A 15,804-nucleotide genomic window follows, 5' to 3' on the forward strand; every position below is an offset into this window, starting at 1 on the left:
AGGTTTGATCATGATAACTGTCTAATCATTCCGCCCTGTTGATCTGTCAAGATGCTATCTTCCCAGATCCCAATTTCGGTTTGATCATGATAGCTGTCTAATCATTCCGCCGTGTTGATCTGTCAAGATGCTATCTTCCCAGATCCCAATTTAGGTTTGATCATGATAGCTGTCTAATCATTCCGCCGTGTTGATCTGTCAAGATGCTATCTTCCCAGATCCCAATTTAGGTTTGATCATGATAGCTGTCTAATCATTCCGCCATGGTGATCTGTCAAGATGCTATCTTCCCAGATCCCAATTTAGGTTTGATCATGATAGCTGTCTAATCATTCCACCATGTTGATCTGTCAAGATGCTATCTTCCCAGATCCCAATTTAGGTTTGATCATGATAGCTGTCTAATCATTCCGCCCTGATCATCTGTCAAGATGCTATCTTCTCAGATCCAAATTCAGGTTTGCATATCTTCGACCTTTCGGTTCATTCGCAACCAGGTCAATCCTTTGAGTTTTGACTCATTCGCAGTCTCGCTCATATCCTCGACCTTTCGGTTCATTCGCAACCAGGTCATAGGTTTGATCATGATAACTGTCTAATCATTCCGCCCTGTTCATCTGTCAAGATGCTATCTTCCCAGATCCCAATTTCGGTTTGATCATGATAACTGTCTAATCATTCCGCCATGTTGATCTGTCAAGATGCTATCTTCCCAGATCCCAATTTAGGTTTGATCATGATAACTGTCTAATCATTCCGCCGTGGTGATCTGTCAAGATGCTATCTTCCCAGATCCCAATTTAGGTTTGATCATGATAACTGTCTAATCATTCCGCCGTGTTGATCTGTCAAGATGCTATCTTCCCAGATCCCAATTTAGGTTTGATCATGATAGCTGTCTAATCATTCCGCCGTGTTGATCTGTCAAGATGCTATCTTCCCAGATCCCAATTTAGGTTTGATCATGATAGCTGTCTAATCATTCCGCCGTGTTGATCTGTCAAGATGCTATCTTCCCAGATCCCAATTTAGGTTTGATCATGATAACTGTCTAATCATTCCGCCATGTTGATCTGTCAAGATGCTATCTTCCCAGATCCCAATTTCGGTTTGATCATGATAACTGTCTAATCATTCCGCCATGTTGATCTGTCAAGATGCTATCTTCCCAGATCCCAATTTAGGTTTGATCATGATAACTGTCTAATCATTCCGCCGTGTTGATCTGTCAAGATGCTATCTTCCCAGATCCCAATTTAGGTTTGATCATGATGACTGTCTAATCATTCTGCCCTGTTGATCTGTCAAGATGCTATCTTCCCAGATCCCAATTTAGGTTTGATCATGATAACTGTCTAATCATTCCGCCCTGATCATCTGCCAAGATGCTATCTTCTCAGATCCCAATTCAGGTTTGCATATCTTCGACCTTTCGGTTCATTCGCAACCAGGTCAATCCTTGAGTTTTGACTCATTCGCAGTCTCGCTCATATCCTCGTCCTTTCGGTTCGTTCGCAACCAGGTCATAGGTTTGATCATGATAACTGTCTAATCATTCCGCCCTGATCATCTGCCAAGATGCTATCTTCTCAGATCCAAATTCAGGTTTGCATATCTTTGACCTTTCGGTTCATTCGCAACCAGGTCAATCCTTGAGTTCTGACTCATTCGCAGTCTCGCTCATATCCTCGACCTTTCGGTTCATTCGCAACCAGGTCATAGGTTTGATCATGATAACTGTCTAATCATTCCGCCCTGATCATTTGCCAAGATGCTATCTTCTCAGATCCCAATTCAGGTTTGCATATCTTCGACCTTTCGGTTCATTCGCAACCAGGTCAATCCTTCGAGTTTTGGCTCATTCGCAGTCTAGCTCGTATTTTCGACCTTTCGGTTCATTCGCACCCAGGTCAATCTTTTGAGCTTTTGAGCCTTTGACTCATTCGCGGTCTAGCTCATATCTTCGACCTTTTGGTTCATTCGCAACCGGGTCAAAATCTTAGGTTTCCGACTCGTTCGCAGTCAGGCCTGTTTTCTAATTTCTTGACTCATTCGCAGTCAAGTTAATCTCTTTGACTTCGGTTCGTTCGCAGCCAAGTCATAATTCTGGCCTTTTGGTTCATTCGCAACCGGGTCAAAATCTCGGACTCTTCGGCACATTCGCTGCCAAGTTCTCGCTGATTTCTTGATTCATTCGCAATCAAGATAATCTCCCTGACTTCGACTCCTTCGCAGTCGAGTCAATCTTTCAATTCTTAACTCATTCACAGCTCAAATCAAATTCCAGTCTTTTGGTTCATTCGCAACCAAGCTAAAATCTTAGACTCTTCGGCTCATTCGCTGCCAAGTTTCTTGCTGATTTCTTGATTCATTCGCAATCAAGCTAATCTCCCTAACTCTGACTCATTCGCAGTCGAGTCAATCCCTCACTTTCTGGTTCATTCGCAACCAAGTCAATTATTCGGTCTCATAGTTCATTCGTAACTCGGCCAGTATCCCTGACTTTGGCCTTTTCGCAGTCAAGTCAAACCCTTCTCTTTCGGTTCGTTCGCAACCAAGCCAGTTCCCGTTTCTTTGACTCATTCGCAGTCAAGTACGTGTCGTGATCTTTTGGTTCAATCGCAACCATGCCAATATCTTTCCCGGCTCTCTCGCAGCCAAATCAATCTTTTAAGGTTCTGCAAGAGAGGCTATCTCATCCATACATCCATTATTTAGTTACGAGTTCAAGAGAGGCTATCTCACCAGCGTTTGTAGAGTCAGAGTCCGGTGAAAGGCTATTTCACCATGTTATCTTTGTGAGTATCATTTTCAAAAAACAAAAAAAAAAAAAAAAAAAAAAAAACTCTGATTTTGGGCCAGTCAAAATGTGTTGTCTGTTCAGCTTTGACATTCGCGCGACAAGCACGCTCTGCCAAAGAGGGGCATCTGTAGACACCCCATTTTGACCGTGCCCTAAACCCTTCCAGTTTTGCAAAAAACCCCATCAAATCAATGAGTTAGGGTCCCAAACTTAACCCTAGGCTAGCTTTGGGTCCCAGCTAGGTCCCCGCAAAATTTCGTCAAAATCCGATCGCGTTTGCCTAGCGAACGAGCTAAGACGGTGCTGTAGTGTAAATGCGCAGAAGGGGGGTGATTTATCCTGGGTGGGGCCGAACCTGGGCCGAATGGGACAAAGGTTACGGGCGCGCCTTATCATTTGTTTGTGCGCCCATCAATGGTGGTGCCAATATCACTCCCCTCTATTCTTGTAAAAAAAAGTAAAAAGCTCATTTACAGAGGAGATGGGATTTTAAAAAAAAAAAAAAAAAAAAAACAGCAGAGAGAGAGAGAGAGTAGAAGTCGTCGGTTACATATATAAATATATATATATATATATATATATATATATATATATATATATATAATATAAAAAAAAAAGCGAAGTGGCGAGTTGGATTATATGAGATTTGGGTCTCACATTTGGTGGGTCCCTTTGCTGATAAAACACAAGACACATTTTTTTGAGGACCGGAAAGAAAAGTCAAAAAAATAAATGCCTCATGCTTTCGGCTTGTGGGCCAGAAATCATGCGAAGTGCGAAACACGTTACACCCACCAACAAAGACTACCTCCTAATTCTTGATTCCAGCGGAATTCACGGGGGTTCTTGTATTGTTTAAAGGCTGTAGTCTCGGGGGCTGCAAGAGGGGGATTGGAGGTTGAATTCCTCTCTTCTAAAAAAAGAAAGAAAAGAGAGCTGAAGAGCTCTCTCCTCGGCCAGAGTGCAAAATTTCTCTTGGGTTGATATTTTTTTTCCTTTGGTTTTGGGGGAGGGCTTTGAGCCTTTGATAGCAAAGAGGTTTTCAAGATACACCAAACACCGTCTTCTCCGGCAAGCCTCCCCACAACCCATCCAACGGCAGCGGGCCCCACACAAGCACACCGACTCCGTCAACATCTTCCTGGATCTTCTGTTCCTCCTATTATAGCCGGTGTAAGTTCAGTTTTTTATTTTATAATTAGTCATTCTTTGCACTACACGATACACCACAGTAGCGGGTCCCACAGCGGGTCCCACATCAGTGGGTCCCACAGCGGCGGGTCCCACATCAGTGGGTCCCACAGCGGGTCCCACATCAGCAGGGTCCCACAGCGGGTCCTACAGTGGCGGGTCCCTCAGTGGCGGGTCCCACATCAGCGGGTCCCACAGTGGGTCCCACAGTGGGTCCCACATCAGCGGGTCCCACATCAGCGGGTCCCACAGCTGGTCCCACATCAGCAGGTCCCACATCAGCGGGTCCCACAGTGGGTCCCACATCAGCGGGTCCCACATCAGTGGGTCCCACAACAGTGGGTCCCACAGTGGGTCCCACATCAACGGGTCCCACATCAGCGGGTCCCACATCAGCGAGTCCCACAGCAGTGGGTCCCACATCAGCGGGTCCCACATCAGCGGGTCCCGCAGCGGGTCCTACATCGGCGGGTCCCACAGCAGGTCCCACAACAGCGGGTCCCACATCAGCGGGTCCTACTATGAATAGTAGTTTTTGAATAGTACTTATAAATAGTAATTATGAATAGTAGTTTTGAATAGTACTTATAAATAGTAATTATGAATAGTAGTTTTGAATAGTACCTATAAATAGTAATTATGAATAGTATTTTTGAATAGTAATCTTGTATAGTAATTATAAATAATAATTATAACAGTCTTCAGCACAGGAGTCAGTCCTTCAGTCAGTCCAGGAATTTTTCCTGTCATCATAGGGGTTAGGATTCTGTCCATCCTCCCATCAAGTTGTGATCTTTACCCGCTCCTGCAAGGTATAGGATGCTGTCCAACCCTTGCCGAGTTATTTTCCTGTTCGTTCCCCCGCAAAGTATAGGATGATGTCCAACCTTTGCGGGATTCCAGAAGTCTCCCTACCCTTATGATGATAGGATTTTATTCTCTGGTGTCAAAAAACAATAAAAACATTTCAAAAATACTTGAAAACAACAAAAACATTCCAAAAAACACTTGAAAATTCAAAAACATCTCAAAAACAATTCAAAATCCAAAAACATTTTAAAAATCAAAATTTCAAAAAATCTTGAGTCATGTGCAGAGTAGTTAGGAATTCTGTTCCGAACTACGGATGGCTTGATCCCTAGCTGAGGGGTACGTAGGCAGCTCAGGCGTGCTGCTGGCACCCTGAGTTCAGTCACCATTTTTAGACACCATTTTTACACCCTTTCACCATTTTCAGTCACCATTTTTGTAAATATTTCTCACAACTTTCACCATTTTTCATAACTTCAAAACCTCCCAAAAATACAAAAAACTTCAAAACCTTTTCAAAAAGATCTTCCCCTAGAGTTAGGAGTCTGTCCTAGATATTTAGGGTGTTTTAGAGTTAGGAGTCGGTCCTGATTTGTATTGATATGGTGTGTCCTGTCGTGTGAGTGTCCCTAGAGTTAGGAGGCCTCAAGTCGATCGGTTAGACATTTAGTCGAATCGATGGCTAGACTAGGAAGCATATAGTCAACCCATGGTTTTCCTTAGAATGCACAGCCTAGGTACACATAGGATGTAGGGCCCACCTGCATTAGCCTAAGGCTAATCAACTTGCATTAGTTAGGGCATATAGAGTCCTAAAAATTACAATCCACTTGAATTTAAGCAATCGCACAAAAAGCTTTAAAAATCAGTCGAGTCTAGTGGATCGAGTCTAGGATAGCGGTCCTAGAGTTTTAGGCATCGTAGTTTAGAATAGGCCACCGAACTACGTTGGCTCTGATTCTTCCCGAGGCCGGGATACGTAGTGCAGCTAGGATGGATGGCCATTCTGGTCCGAGTCAAGTATTGCATTAGAGTCTAGGGTTTGTCGTGTCGGGTCGTGTGTCGAGTCGTGTTGTGTTGTGTGTTTTGCTGTGTTTTCTTATTTTTATGTACAGATCTTATACCTTTAGCTGTAACATGCATGTGCTTGTCCACCAGAACTTAGACACCAATTAGGCATGGCACTCATAACCTAGCTATTCTTAGGCGACATATCTTTCATTTCTTTTGTGTGTGCTTCTTATTCATCTCCGAGACATGCATGATTAGCTAGACGTTATCTCGGAGATATTCGTTCCCATTTCGCATGATTTTCGCCCAAAACTCTTCAAAATTAATAATAAATGGCATAAGAGACCAGGTGCTAGCACTTGGGCGAATTGGGGGCGCCTAATCCCTTCCCCATTCGTCTTCAGGCACGAACCCTATTTTATATCTCTGGTTATCCGTTGCAACAGAGCACAGCATGGGATCCAGGGCCCACTTCCTTGGATGGCGACTCTTCTTTGTTTAAGGTACGCCTCGAATCTGGGCTAGTCCCCGAATCGAGAGGTATCTCACTTTACATCGCCTCTCATGCTGTGAGGGGCACTCTTTCGAGAGTTCCTTGGTGGGGCTCTCCTTCACGTGGACGATCCTGAGACTCGCGCGGGGGCCCGTCCCCTCACGCCCCCGTCCCGGATCTGGGTCCACAGTAAGCCAGGAGGGATTCCAACTGGCGTCCACGGGGAGCAAACACATGACACCAGCCAGCATGCCAACCCCGTAAGGGTTAACTTTGGGGGGACAGTTGACAATTCATTGTGCACACTATCTTCTAATGCTGTGTTGCTTGAGAAAGACTCCATCCGATGTTTGTCTAATCTGGGTGCCTTATTCCAAGTGGTAAAAATATAGTTAGAGTTTAAAATGTATGGTAGTTAATGAATTTTTATATGGTGTCCGTTCATAGCCTTATTCCAAGTGTATCCCTACCCCATTTAAGGCCAGGACTAATCCCTACGGATGCACACAATCACCTGTAAATCACGTGCATCGGGTAAGCCAGGAGGGATTCCAACTAGCGTCTACGGGGAGCAAACACATGACACCAGCCAGCATGCCAACCCCGTAGGGGTTAATTTTTGGGGGACAGTTGACAATTCATTGTGCACACTATCTTCTATTGATGTATTGCTTGAGAAAGACTCCATCCGATGTTTGTCTAATCTGGGGTGTCTTATTCCAAGTGGTCAAAATATAGTTAGAGCTTAAAATGTACGGTAGTTAATGAATTTTTATATGGTGTCCGTTCATAGCCTTATTCCAAGCGTATCCCTACCCCATTTAGGGCAGGACTAATCTCTACGGATGCACACAATCACCTGTAAACCACGTGCATCGGGTAAGGCAGGAGGGATTCCAACTGGCGTGTACGGGGAGCAAACACATGACACCAGCCAGCATGCCAACCCCGTAAGGGTTAACTTTTGGGGGACAGTTGACAATTCATTGTGCACACTATCTTCTAATGCTGTGTTGCTTGAGAAAGACTCCATCCGATGTTTGTCTAATCTGGGTGCCTTATTCCAAGTGGTAAAAATATAGTTAGAGTTTAAAATGTATGGTAGTTACTTAATTTTTATATGGTGTCCGTTCATAGCCTTATTCCAAGTGTATCCCTACCCCATTTAAGGCCAGGACTAATCCCTACGGATGCACACAATCACCTGTAAATCACGTGCATCGGGTAAGCCAGGAGGGATTCCAACTAGCGTCTACGGGGAGCAAACACATGACACCAGCCAGCATGCCAACCCCGTAAGGGTTAATTTTTGGGGGACAGTTGACAATTCATTGTGCACACTATCTTCTATTGATGTATTGCGTGAGAAAGACTCCATCCGATGTTTGTCTAATCTGGGGTGTCTTATTCCAAGTGGTAAAATATAGTTAGAGCTTAAAATGTACGGTAGTTAATGAATTTTTATATGGTGTACGTTCTTAGCCTTATTCCGAGCGTATCCCTACCCCATTTAGGGCAGGACTAATCCCTACGGATGCACACAATCACCTGTAAACCACGTGCATCGGGTAAGCCAGGAGGGATTCCAACTGGCGTCCACGGGGAGCAAACACATGACACCAGCCAGCATGCCAACCCCGTAGAGGTTAATTTTTGGGGGACAGTTGACAATTCATTGTGCACACTATCTTCTAATGCTGTATTGCTTGAGAAAGACTCCATCCGATGTTTGTCTAATCTGGGTGCCTTATTCCAAGTGGTAAAAATATAGTTAGAGTTTAAAATGTATGGTAGTTAATGAATTTTTATATGGTGTCCGTTCGTAGCCTTATTCCAAGTGTATCCCTACCCCATTTAGGCCAGGACTAATCCCTACGGATGCACACAATCATGGGTAAGCCAGGAGGGATTCCAACTGGCCTCTACGGGGAGCAAACACATGACACCAGCTAGCATGCCAACCCCGTAAGGGTTCATTTTTGGGGGACAGTTGACAATTCATTGTGCACACTATCTTCTAATGCTGTATTGCTTGAGAAAGACTCCATCCGATGTTTGTCTAATCTGGGTGCCTTATTCCTAGTGGTAAAAATATAGTTAGAGCTTAAAATGTACGGTAGTTAATGAATTTTTATATGGTGTCCGTTCATAGCTGTGCGTAATCAAGGTGCTACCTTTTTTGAAGATTACAAATTCACATGAGTGGGAAGAGGACCCGGAGTCAACTAAGTCTGGCTCCTTAAGGCTCAGATTTAGCCAACTGATCCAACGTTAGATCATTGGCACTTCTACAAACATGAACAAAAGAAAGGAAACTGTAGTTAATCATAGCACTAATTTCATCCGAAAACTTAGCTAATCTTCATGGACGGATGCTCTGGTCTTGAACCCAAGAAATGACACGGGAAGAAACAACATTCAACTAATTTGTTGATAAAAAAACCATGGGAAATGAGATATTTGGCCCCTTTTCTTCCCCGGGCCACCCCCTTATCCCAAAACCATTTATCTTCTGGACCTACATTGAATGGGCCATGTACCAAAATATCTCTCTGGCTTGTGGAGATTTTTGCACCATTCCTTTATTTTAGTGATCCAAGAAGAAGATGATAGACTACTTATCCAAGAGTGATCGGTTTTTAGTGCCATCAAAGACGAGAAACACCATTAATCGAAGATGCACTTTTTTTTAATCATGATAACTAATCATTAATCGTAGATTTAGCAATAAATTTTAAGGAAACAAAATGATAAATGTACCCTTCCAAGGGGTTGTGTCCCTATATCATGTTAGGAGGTCCCACCACTCTCATAAGTGGCTTTGTGGTGGGGAAGTGGGTTTTTGCTTATAAATCCCTTAATCTGTTATCATTAAATTGATGAAATGGCCGAAAGGTTTTAACTTTTTGAAAAGATTCCAAATCATTTCCTAGATACTATACCAATTTTTTGCTAACAAAAATGCACATCAATCCATGATAGAATTAGGGAAACTAGTAAAAAACCCGTGCGATGCACGGGCCGACAAAGAACTGTACGGACCACGTCATAGGTTGATCCAAACCGTCCATGTGATGGAACACAACATAAATACGTTGTGCCCCAAAAATCATTTTCATAGGTTGATCCTAGCCCTCCAATCTATAGATGTTTCTATAATTCCTCTTAAATCGGATGATTAAGATCACCCTATAGATTTTTTATTAAAAAACCAACGGACCACGTCATAGGTTGATCCAAACCGTCCATGTGATGGAACACAACATAAATAGGTTGTGCCCCAAAAATCATTTCCATAGGCCGATCCTAGCCCTCCAATCTATAGATGTTTCCATAATTCCGTCCATGAAGATTGAAATTATATGAGTTGAATGAGTCAAAAAATGTGACGTGTAATTCTCATGTGATTTTCAAAAAAATGGAAAAAACTCTCATCTTTTCATCCCAGCTTATTGTATTAGATGATATCAGTACTACCATGTTTTGATATTTCTACTAAAACATCTTGTCCGTCAAAATGTTATTACAGAAAAATCTCTCACAAGCCAATTAAAAAAGAAAAAACAAGCTGGGACCATGGAACTATTAAAGCATGGTTGTGTTGATATCATTTTTCTAAAATTATAATTCTTTTAGTGTGAATTTGTTTTGTCGGTTTTAGGTCCAAATTTTAAGCTAGATTTTAGACCAATTTTTAGGAGGACACTGGACAATTCATTGTGCATACTTTCTTCTAACACCGTATTGCTCAAGCCGAAAGACTTCATCCGATGTTTGTCTCATATACGTGACTTATTTCAAGAGGTAAATATATAGTTAAAACTTAAAATGTACAGTAATTAATGAATTTTTATACAGGGTTCGTGCATAGCTGTGCGTAATCAAGATGCCACCCTTTTTGAAGAACGATAATGATATTCAAAGTAGAAAAAGATTACAAATTCACATCAGTGGGAAGAGGAGCTGGAGTCAACTAAGTCTAGCTCCTAAAGCCTCAGATTTAGCCAACTGATCCGCTAGATCATTGGCACTTTTACAAGCATGAACAAAAGAAAGGAAACTGTAGTTAATCATAGCACTAATTTCATCCAAAAACTTAGCTAATCTTCATGGACTAATGCTCATGCCTTGAACCCAAGAAATGATGACATTGAAAGAAATAACTTGAGAGTTAAAAAGAACCTTGGGAAGATTAGCCACTCCACAGACCCCCTCGGACCACCTAATGTCGTGGTAGAAACGTACAACTTCTACATGAAAAGAGGAGAAGTTGTTTCTCCTCCCGCGGGATCAGAAATCAGCCTTCCACTCTTTTGTGAAGGGTTAAGATTAAATAACATGCCTTTTATCGAGATTAATCTCAACCCTTTCACAATAGAGTGAGGGGTTGATTTCTATGGTAAAGAGGGAAATTGGTAGATAAAAAAGAGAGCTAAAAACTCATTTTTAGCAGAGAGAAATGGATTGATGAGATCAAGCGTCTCATCAATCTTTTTAGGTTGAAAAAACGCGCAAAAAAAATTTAGGAACAGGCTTGTGGTGGGTTGGTGAGCGGAAAAAGATTATTGGGATTTCCCTATTTTCTCTCATTCTTGCGCCTACAAAATAGGCGTAAACAGATTTGATAATGGTTGCCTAACGCACCTGAAGTGAGCCAAATTCACTTCATTTGTTGATGAAAAAACACCATGGGAAATGATATATTCGGCCCCTTTTCCTACAATTGCTAGTTTTTCTTCTGGACCTACATTGAATGGGCCACATACCAAAATATCTCCTACACTTGGCAGTCTCAAGTCATTGGCTTTGTGGAGATTTTTGCACCGTAGCTTTCATTAATTTTCAGAACCTCCCATTTGCATGATGCCAATCAGGATCTTTTATTGTATTTAGATGGTTTTTTGTTTATTTTTGTCACAAAAAACGCTCATCCCCAATCAAATGGTTACTCTATTATCCTTCTCATTCACTCCTCTCCCAATCCCTCACAAAACCCATCTCCCCTCCTCTCTGCATTCCTTCCATAAACAACCTTTTTTCAAACCCAACAAAATCAATAAGCTGAAAATCCAAACCAGACATAAGACACCCATTTTAGCCCAAGATAAAGCAGACCCCCCAGACCGCCTAATCTCAGCCATTTGCTATTTCTACCCTTTCTTTGATGGAATCCAATATGGGAAGTATGTCATAACCCAATTCTCTGCCGTTCAAATCCTTTTACAGCCCTTAATACCAGCTATCAGGGTTTTTAAGGGCTCCCCTTTTAATGGGTTCTTAGTTTTTCTAGCCCTTTACTTTGCTGTAGTTAGGAACTCTAATTTCAGCAGGTATGTGAGGTTCAATACCATGCAAGCTATAGTTCTTGATGTGTTGCTTATTTTTCCTGACCTTTTGGAGAGGAGTTTTTCACCTAAAGACGGTCTGGGTTTGGACATTGTCATGAGTTTAGAAAGTACTGTTTTTCTATTCCTTTTGGTTTGTTTGATATATGGGTCCACATCTTGCCTTCTGGGTCAGGTGCCTAGGTTGCCAATTGTCGCCGAAGCGGCAGAAAGGCAAGTCCCATGAATTATCTTTTAATTTTGTTGTTTGTTATGTAATTTGGATGGACATTGTTATTGAATTTTATGTTGTATATTTGAGTGTATCAAAATTCAGCAATTGCGTCTGATTTGTTTCTCTGGGTACTATTTTGTAATGCTGATGTGCTGGTTAATTTGGATGATTTATATATTTTGGTTGCAAGATTGAGCAGGTTCTTCATCTCTTTCTTTATGTTTTTGATGAATTTATGCATGACTTAGCTTGGGATGTTGTTGAATTGTGTGTTGTATATTCTAATATGAAAAGTACGGCGGCCGGCATTTATTGGTTTTTGCGATTTTGTTGTGTAACATTGTTGTGAGGCATGTGCTTAATTTGGATATTTCAGATTTTCATCTCTGTTTTGTGGGTATGATTCATGGTTGTGTTGCCAGTGAGATTTTCTTCTGAAGTGGTTTTTTTTATTTGGCTTTTGCCTTAAAAACTAGGAAAGAACAACAATAGAGAAATAAATGTTCTCCTTCTCCTTCTCCTTCTCAATGCGAACAGTACTAAAAAACAGGTATATCTGCAGCCAAATATGGAAACATGTTCCAACTCATCCTAATAAGATAGTGACTTGTGACCAGAGCTACCTAGTTCATCATAATCCAACATATATGATTCACAATTTGCTAAATATATCTGCCAGAGCCTGAACTAGCTCATTGTTTGTTGTATAGGCTCGCAATTTGTAGTGGTGGTGGGTGGTCAATGCGTAGTTGGTAATTATGCTTTGCAGAGGCTCAATGGGCCTTGTTTAAAGTTCAGTGTGCTAGTGGAAGTGTGAGTTACAGAATAATTGCTTCTAAGCTCTGGTTACTCTAGTCTTGCAAAAAAAAAAAAGGTTTCTCAAAGAAAATTTAGCTCTCTTAGTTCTCGATGACATAGTTTTAATTTTCCACCAAAACCGACACTAAATGATTGAAATTTTTATGTTTTAATCCCCACTAAAATGTATAACGAAACCAAAATATTAAGTGTATTAGTGGAATACGGAATACTATGCTAGTATGTGTTACATAATTATATTTTTATGAATTACATGTGAAATGTGGTGTCTATATTGTTTAAATATTTATATGAATTCCATGTGAAATGTGGTATGTAATGAATTATCAGACATATGCGGCAACACCTTTCAATAGGTGAGGTTGTTAAACCATTATAAGTAGTTTTTTTTCCGTTTATGTGATGCTTTTGAGTTTTTATTTGTGCCTGTTTTAACGCTTCTTGAAGTTCATCTTAAGTGTTCATCATTTGCATACATTACTATATGTTTCTGTAAAATATTTTACAGGATTTCTACCGAAATTTCTATATGAAACTGGCATGTTTTCATTTTTGTCACAAACCGAAACACATGCTGAATCTTAAACATCGAACCCGGATTGATGATAATTCACAACTCCTTTGTAATCCTAATTACTATTAGAAAGAGATGGTATACATACCGATCCTTCTCTTTTTTTTGACAGCCAAATATAGTGTTGTGATATTACTGGAGTTTCATGTATCTTCTTGGAATTGGAATTGCTCAATCTCACATGGTCATAATTGGGCCCACTGCATATGTGAACATATGTCTTGACCTACCCGCCTTGGACGTAAACTTGTTGAGTCTACTAGAGTCCTTCATCAGAAGATCTGTTTTAGGTGTGAGATTTTAGAGAAATTCATCCAATGCTAAATTTATTAAGGGAAAATTACATTTACACCCCCTCTAGTTTCTGACACATTCAACTCTAACCCTGACTTTCAAAATGTGACAAGTACACCCCCTGAGGTTTCAAAACGTGACAAGTACACCCCCTCTATCAACGGTCCGTCCGTCAATTTAACCTGACGGAAAGACTAAAACTAACCATGGTTAATATTTTGAGGACAGAAATACCTTCATTTGCAGAGGGATTAGGGTTACGCCATTTCCCACCGCCGCCGTCGCCACCTTCGGCCACCACGTCCGTCGCCATCTCCGGCCACCACCGTCACCTCCACCACAAACAATGAAATCCCACCCCATGGCAACATCAAACCCACATTTCAAGAAAAAAACATTGATAAAAACAAAAAAAACACCTAAAATATTAGGGTTTATGTGCAAATCATGATAATGGTGTGAATGAAGACAAATAAAACTCCTAAATCGAGGGTTTATGTTGATAAATAAATAAAAAATTTGAATCAAACCCTAAATTTCATGAAAACCTTAATTTTGGGGAAGACGAGGGCATTTTGGTCATTTCCACCTCGCCGTCTACTCCGTCACGTTAAAAAATTTTCGGGGGGTGTACTTGTCACGTTTTGAAAGTCAGGGTTAGAATTGAATGTGTCAGAAACTAGAGGGGGTGTATCTGTATTTTTCCCATTTTTTAAACAACTTGTTGGTGGTCTTGGATATATCTCCATATATATGACTAGGGTGATCTTTTCTTAAGCTGTTAGACTCATTTATCAACTTTTGGAGACTTGATGATAACATATTTAAAGTAGATGAATCCAACAATATGACTAAATTTTATCTGCAAACAAAAGCAAAAAAAGGACTTGCAAGTACTACAAGCTAGGGCACCAGTCTAGAAATTTCAGGTGCCAGTGATGGCAAAATTGGCCTCTCTTGTATGGCTGAACCTGAGCCGAGGCTCCTTTTTTATAGAGGAAGAGCTGGATGTAGAAACTATTTCCAATTAAAGTGTGGCTCAGAACACTTGAAACTACCTTACATAAAATTTGGTCAGATAAGGCTAAAACAAGATTGCACAAATTTGTATTTTAATACTTTCTCTCAAACTAGGCTTTAACTCTTCAAATTGTAGTTGTTTCTCTTTAATACTCCCCACTCAATGCGATCTTAATCTTCTCATATATGTTTAAATGTTTTATCCTGCTCTGTTTGTCATATTTCTTAACTAATTTTAAGATGCAACTTCACTCTGGTGATAACTCCAAATCTTCAAAAGCATCACTTTAATATGGATGCACTTCAGCTTCCCTCATACATAACTTTAGAGGATCTCCCATCTTCAATGCTCCCCTTTATTTTTTTCGGGGGTAAAACAAGCTAGGCTAATATTATTTAAAGTGCTCATAAAGATGTCTTGATAGCTCATCCCGTAACTGATTTAAACTAGAATTCCTATCCGGGAGCTTCTCGTACACTTGACCACTACCATGGCAAAAGAGTCCACCACTGCATTCACCTCCATCTAAGTAATGCGCAGTTGACTAGTGGCAGAGCCACACCTGAGTATCATGATGGTCATTCAAAGTGGTATGGATGGTAAATATGTCTGTTCAATCAATGTGTTTCATACTAAATATCTTCGATACTACCAATAATAGAGGGAAGACTAAGCAGTTTTACTATTTTGGTGGCTGAGCTGCCAATCCAAGGGACTCATGATGCCCACCAGTCATCTTTCTTTCATTCTGAAAAGTTGGTATAAAGAAGAAAGTTATACTATGCTAAATCTCTATGATTCTACTAATAGATAAGGGGATTTATAGAGAAATTATGTACAAGAAGAACAGAAGACATAAATAAGGTAAAACTTCAATGCTTTCCTTTCTTGAACTCAAAGAGAATCATTAGTAACTTTGGCCTCCTTCCAGTGGACAAGTTACCTGTCATATGGTGAGTAGCTCCAGCATCTAGAACTCATGATGTAGGGGAGGGATGAATATAGAGACGTGGAAGATTTGCTACTAGATCGATCTTTTTCTCTCTGTGGGCCTAATGAGTGTGCTTAGAGATATGCATATCGCTGAATGCAGTGGTTATAGGGAATCACCATTTTTTTTACGTTTGTAGTTCACATATTCCTATGTAACTCTGCTGCATGTCATCAGATTAAGAAGCTGCCAAACTTGATGCCTCATGTAAAGGTCAATTAGATATATGTTTTTTGAA

General features: G+C 40.8%; 1 pseudogene; it reads left to right on the top strand.

Moving 5' to 3' along the window:
* Window positions 1-11,162: 11,162 nt before the first annotated feature.
* LOC143878207 (protein TIC 20-v, chloroplastic pseudogene) lies at window positions 11,163-12,065 on the top strand (annotated as a pseudogene).
* The last annotated feature ends 3,739 nt before the right edge of the window (window positions 12,066-15,804 follow it).

This window comes from Tasmannia lanceolata, unplaced genomic scaffold (assembly GCF_043159265.1).
Source record: "Tasmannia lanceolata isolate RefF3 unplaced genomic scaffold, GAP_Taslan_0.1 ptg000006l, whole genome shotgun sequence".
In the NCBI taxonomy this organism is placed as follows: domain Eukaryota; kingdom Viridiplantae; phylum Streptophyta; class Magnoliopsida; order Canellales; family Winteraceae; genus Tasmannia; species Tasmannia lanceolata.